Below are 6051 nucleotides of genomic sequence, written 5' to 3'. Positions count from 1 at the left end.
TTGAGGGCTAATGGGCAAAAAATCATCAAAAATAAGATAGGCTGATGTAGATAGAACTTTGGAAGTGAGGGAAAAATTAAGAGAGTTTAAACCATTAGGCTAATACCCACATTCATGCTTAAAACACACACAAGTAAATACATAAACCATATTACCTAGGTTCTACATGTGCAAAAAAATACAAAGAGATAAAATCAAATTTATAAGATTTAAACCTAAGTTCTCAAGACTTCTTACTAGGCTTCTAACCAATAATGCTATGTTTTAATGCTTAATAATTCTAAGAATTCTAACCCCTAATTTTTGGGATGTTACATGGACTTCGTTAAGATGTGATAACGCGACATTCACCTTTGATCCAATATATAATTTGATACATGAACTTTGGTTTTGTGCAATTATACACATAAAATTTTGATTTTAATTCAATGGTATATATTTAAATATATGAATACATCAATTTATTTGTATATTAGATAAATATAATTATTTGTATATATAATATGTAAATGTAAAATGGTGTTATATCGATAATAATGTTAGTTGTTCATGAAAATTGAATCAAATAAAAAGTCACATATAAAATTGCACAAAATTAAAGTTACTAAAATTCATATATAATTTTAAAATTTTCTCAAATCTTAAATATAATTATTTTAAAATCAATAAAAATCATACTTAATCAACTCAAAATATTTTTAAAAGAAAATTTAATTTGACTAGGGACGAGAATGATATAGAACTAAGCCATTTGAAATATGGGGAGGGAGTGGAGAGAACTTCATCATTAATTATCATTTATTCAAAAGTCAAATTCAACACCACTTATGTCCACCATCTTCACATTTGATCATAATAATAATAATAAATACGTATTGATGAATAGGTATATTAATTTTCTGGTTTTCGTGGCGAGTGAATTTGATTTCAGTTATCAACAATAATTTAAAAAATTGTAAATTGAAACGCACTTAAACACATTATATTTATCATTAAAAAATTTGAGGGTTCTATACATGGTTTTGAAAAATTAATTTATGTTTAAATTTATTTCAATCCACTACTTTCAAATTGTTACTGCATCCAAATTTACGCCACAATTTACTCGGCAAGAAAACTAAATTTGAGTCAACAACTTTAGATGAGGAACGAGGGAGGTGCAATTGTGCATTCAAATTAATTTTACTATGTTAGGATATAGTATCTTAAATATAGTTTATTTGTTTTTAATATTTGTAATTTTTCGAATAAATTGATTTAAATAAAATTTCATTATTCATATTAATATCTTTTGTATAATGTTCTTAATAGTTTTGCATGTAAAGTAAAATGTAAGTAAATATTGACTAACTGATTACTTAATGTTTAACAAATATTAAGTTGTATTATGTGGATTGATAATAATACGAGAAAACAACTTGTATTAGTAGGTAATTTAAAGGTCCATAGTCTAATGAATTGAAATTGAGCAAATCTTTTAAAGGACTATTATGTCATCTATCAAAGTCCAAATGGGGAAATATTTTGCCTTGAGTATTAAAGCAGATGACTCCTAGAAGATAGAAATATAGACGTGATTGTCTGGATTGACGATATATCAGACATGACCCAAGTTGAATTAATCTAGATCCTTTTATGAATTAATTCACTTGTGATGCTCATAGTGTGACTTACCTCAATCCTAAGTAATTAACAGACTATGTGTACGTGACTCGTATACTTAAATGTATTGAAAGCTTGAGTTCAAATAACTAAAGAGTTGAAAGCTAGTACATTGGGCATACGACTTCTTAATGATAACTTTATTTACAATCATAGCCCAATAAAGGGTAAATGATATCCTCTCATCGATATTATATGATAGATGGAAAATTAACATGGTCATGAGTCATTTTTCTAGGATAAATTATTTAATTACTATTTGTTAGTCATTGACTTTTTAATGAAGGAGGTGTAATGGTTATCATGAGATAAAATAAGATCATATTGGGTGAATAAGTTTAACCCGAAGAGATTAAGGATATCCTATGATGGTAACACACCTGTGACAAAGTCATTAGATACACTTATTAAGTTGCTTTCGTAATTGTATTAATAAAGGAGAGTTCAATCATGGTACTTCAGAGGAGCAATTCCATGATTAAATGATATTGTAATTCATAAATGAAGAGTCGGAACTTAATTGTTGACAAGAATAGGGTAATCTTTTAAATTTTATTGATAGACCTCAAAGGTATATATATCTATAAAGTAGTAGATACGTAGGAATCAAATTGCTAAACAATAATATCCCATTAGGAACCAAATTACTAAGAGATAATATCCCATAATAATATCCTATAACATCTCATTATGAATCAAATTTCTAATAGATAATATCCCATAATAATATCCTAACACCCCCTCAAGTTGGAGCATGCAGAACATAAATGCCCAACTTGCTGAGAAGATATTCAAATTGTGATTTACCAAGTGCCTTCGTAAAAATGTTAGTCAACTGAACGAATGTCAGAACATAAGAAGGTACAATCAACCCATCCTAGAATACATCCTAACAAAGTGACAATCCACTTCAACATGTTCAGTACGCTCGTGAAATACGGGATTCTGTACAATATGTAGCGCAGATTGACTATCACAAAATAAAGGAATTGCTTTAGGATAATGAACACCTAAGCTCAATATCAAGGCCTTCAACCACTTGAGCTCACAAGTGACGAAAGCCATAGACCTATACTCAGCCTCAGTAGAAGAACGAGAAACAATATGCTATTTCTTAGTTTTCCAGGAAATAAAAGATTGTCCCAAAAGGACAAGCCAACCAATAAGCGAGCGCTGGGCTAACGGACAAGCAATCCAATCCGAATCACATTACCCTTTCAAAGATAAATCATTGTCAGATCTCAAAAGAATCCTTTGGCCAAGAAAGCCTTTCAAGTACCAGACAACATGCAGAGCCACGTCTCAATGCTCATACCTAGGCTCATTCATAAACTGGGATAAGACATGAACTGAGTATGTCAAATCAGGTTTGGTCACTGCCAAATAAATCAAATGACTCATTAATCGTCTGTATGGCTTAAGATTAGACAAAATTGTCCCTGTAGCATGCACTAATGTATGATTTTTCTCTATTAGCGATCTTGCGGGCTTTGCTCCCAAAAGACTCGCCTCCAAAATAATATTAAGTGCATATTTCCTTTTGTAAATAAACAACCCAAAGAGCTACGAGCTACCTCTATCCCCAAAAAATATTTTAAAACACCAAGATCCTTCATATGGAAGCAAGAACTAAGATGTCCCTTAAAAGTTTTCAAAGTAGCAGAATTGTTCCAGAAATAAGTAAATCATTAACATAAACTAGCGCATTAATATGTACAGACCCCTTAGTGTATTAAAGAGAGAATAATCAAAATATGATTGAAGAAATCCATAACCGTTCAGTGCAGTAACAAGCTTCGCAAACCAACACGGAGGAGCCTGTTTCAACCCATACAAATACTTACGCAAACGACAAGCTATTCAAGGCTTATTAGGAGCAAAACCTGGAGGAAGCTTCATGTAAACCTCTTCATCAAGATCACCATGCAAGAAGGAATTATGGACATCCATCTATTGTAACTCCCAAAATTTTGAAGCTACAATAGCTAAGAAAGCCCAAACAAGTGTGAAAGTTTCATTATAGTTAATTCCTTCTACCTGGTGATTACAAAAAATAACAAGACGAGCTTTAAGTCTCTCAATACTTCCATCGGAGTTATATTTAATCTTGTACACCCACTTACTACCCAGTGCTTTCATTCCAAGAGGAAGTGTTTCCATAAACCAAGTGTAATTATCCTCCAGAGCACAAATCTCCTTTTGTATAACATCACACCATCTTGCATCCTTCACAGCCTCTTTAAAAGACTATGGCTCGACTCCTGCAGTAATAGCTGTAAGAAAATTTCAGTGTTTCATAGTAAATTTGTCACAATTAATATAATGTGCTATAGAAAATGGAGTACCTGAGGAAGGATCTGAAGCAGGTAAAGTGGGAGATGAATTTTTCTTTATGACGGCATGAGTGACAAAATTCTAAAGTTTTCAGAGAGAAATTTCACCCTATGCCCTCATCCCAATTCAGGCGCATCATTACCTAAAGCCCTCTGTACCACCGTGTTATTGGAGGAAGAAAAATATACCACAGGTGTCGAAGAATTCGTAGGTGGCGAACCCACAGGTTGTAAAGTAGCAAGCAGGGGAACTATAAAAAATTATGTCTGCACTCCTATATCACAGAGCAACATTGTCAGGTTGAATGGTTGCATCATTCCCATCCAAATACGAAAAAAATGTCTTAAAAAAATTTCACATCATGGAACACAAAGAACTTATTAGAATCCAGATCATATAAGTACCAACCCTTTTTGCTAAAAGGGTACCAACAAAAACACACTTTCGACTAGCAAAATTATCACCTTTAGAACGTTGATTATGAGGAAAACATAGGCAACCAAACACACAAAGATGATGAAACAAACGAAGGCTACCAAACAACATTTCATAGGGTGTTTTATTGTGAAGAAGAGGTGAAAGAGTTTGATTAATGAGATGAGAAATAGCCAACACACATTCCCTTCAAAAGATATAGGCAAATTTCCCTGGAAACACAAAACACAAGCTACATTTAAAATATGTTGGTGTTTCCTCTCCACTCTCCCATTTTTTTTGAGGAGTACCAACACAAGATTTTGAAAAATAATGTCATTTGCAAGAAAATAATCTTGGATTCAATTAAATTTCGTCTTGTTATCACTTATAACACACTTTTTTTGTTGATAAAATTGACGATCAACCATAGCAATGAATGACATGAAAACTTTGAAAACCTCCTTTTTATTTTCCAATAGATATACCCAAAAAACACGAGAGAAATCATCAACCAATGTAAAAAAATAATGAGATTCACAAGATGCAAGAGTGTCATAAAACCCCTATAAATCACAATGAACTAACTCAAAAATACGAGTAACTTTTTGTTCACTAATTGGAAAGCTATTTTTAGCCTGCTTAGCATGATGAAAAATTTCACATGTTTTATTCAGATGATGTTTAGAGTTACTAAAATAAGGAAGTAATTTTACTACTTTCTCAAAAGGGTGACCTAATCTTCTATGCCAAATTTGCAAAGAAGATGAAGCTTCAACCGAAACCGCTTTGGCTGTCGAAACCTGCCAAAAGTAGTAAAGTTCATCCCGTCTCTCACCCGCTGCAATCAACTCCCTCGAATGAAGGTCCTGAATCGCACACATGTTAGTAGAAAATTGGACAAAATAGTTCATATCGTCATTCAACTGGGGAACCGAAACTAAATTGTAGTTTAATTTAGGAATGTAAAGAACATGTTTTAAGTGAATTTTGTTTGTCAATTTAACCATTCCTTCTTGGGTAGCCACCACTATTTGGCCATCAGAGAGTCCTATGAATCATGCTACAACATCTCTCACATTCGTCAAACACATAAGATCACCCGTAACATGATTTTAACACCCTGTATCAATAATCTAATTATTCTGAAACTTACCATTCAACCGAGTGGAAGTTGATTATTTATTACCGAACACCACCCGAAGAGACTGTCATTACTCAAAGGTAAACCAAGGAAGTGTCGCCCCCATTGGTGGTGATGGAGGAGGAGAAGACTCACCACCAACCATTTAGAATGATGAAAGAAAAAAATTGTGTCAAAAACCTTACTCAGATGTCATGACAAGAATAGGGTAATCTCTTGAATTTTATTGATATACTTCAAGGGTATATATATATCTATACAGTAGTAGTTACGTAGGAATCAAATTGCCAAACGAAAATATCTCATTAGGAATCAAATTGCTAAGAGATAATATCCCATAATAGTATCCTATAACATCCTATTAGGAATAAAATTGCTAAAATATAATATCACATAATAATATCCTAATAATTATGAATTATTTGAGCTCTAATTATATATATCCAATAGGTCCTTCCCTAGCTTGATATAACTCAAAACAAATTGCATGTAGAATT

The sequence above is a fragment of the Gossypium raimondii genome, chromosome 3 (genome assembly GCF_025698545.1).
Source record: "Gossypium raimondii isolate GPD5lz chromosome 3, ASM2569854v1, whole genome shotgun sequence".
Taxonomy (NCBI): domain Eukaryota; kingdom Viridiplantae; phylum Streptophyta; class Magnoliopsida; order Malvales; family Malvaceae; genus Gossypium; species Gossypium raimondii.
This window is presented reverse-complemented; position numbering follows the sequence as displayed.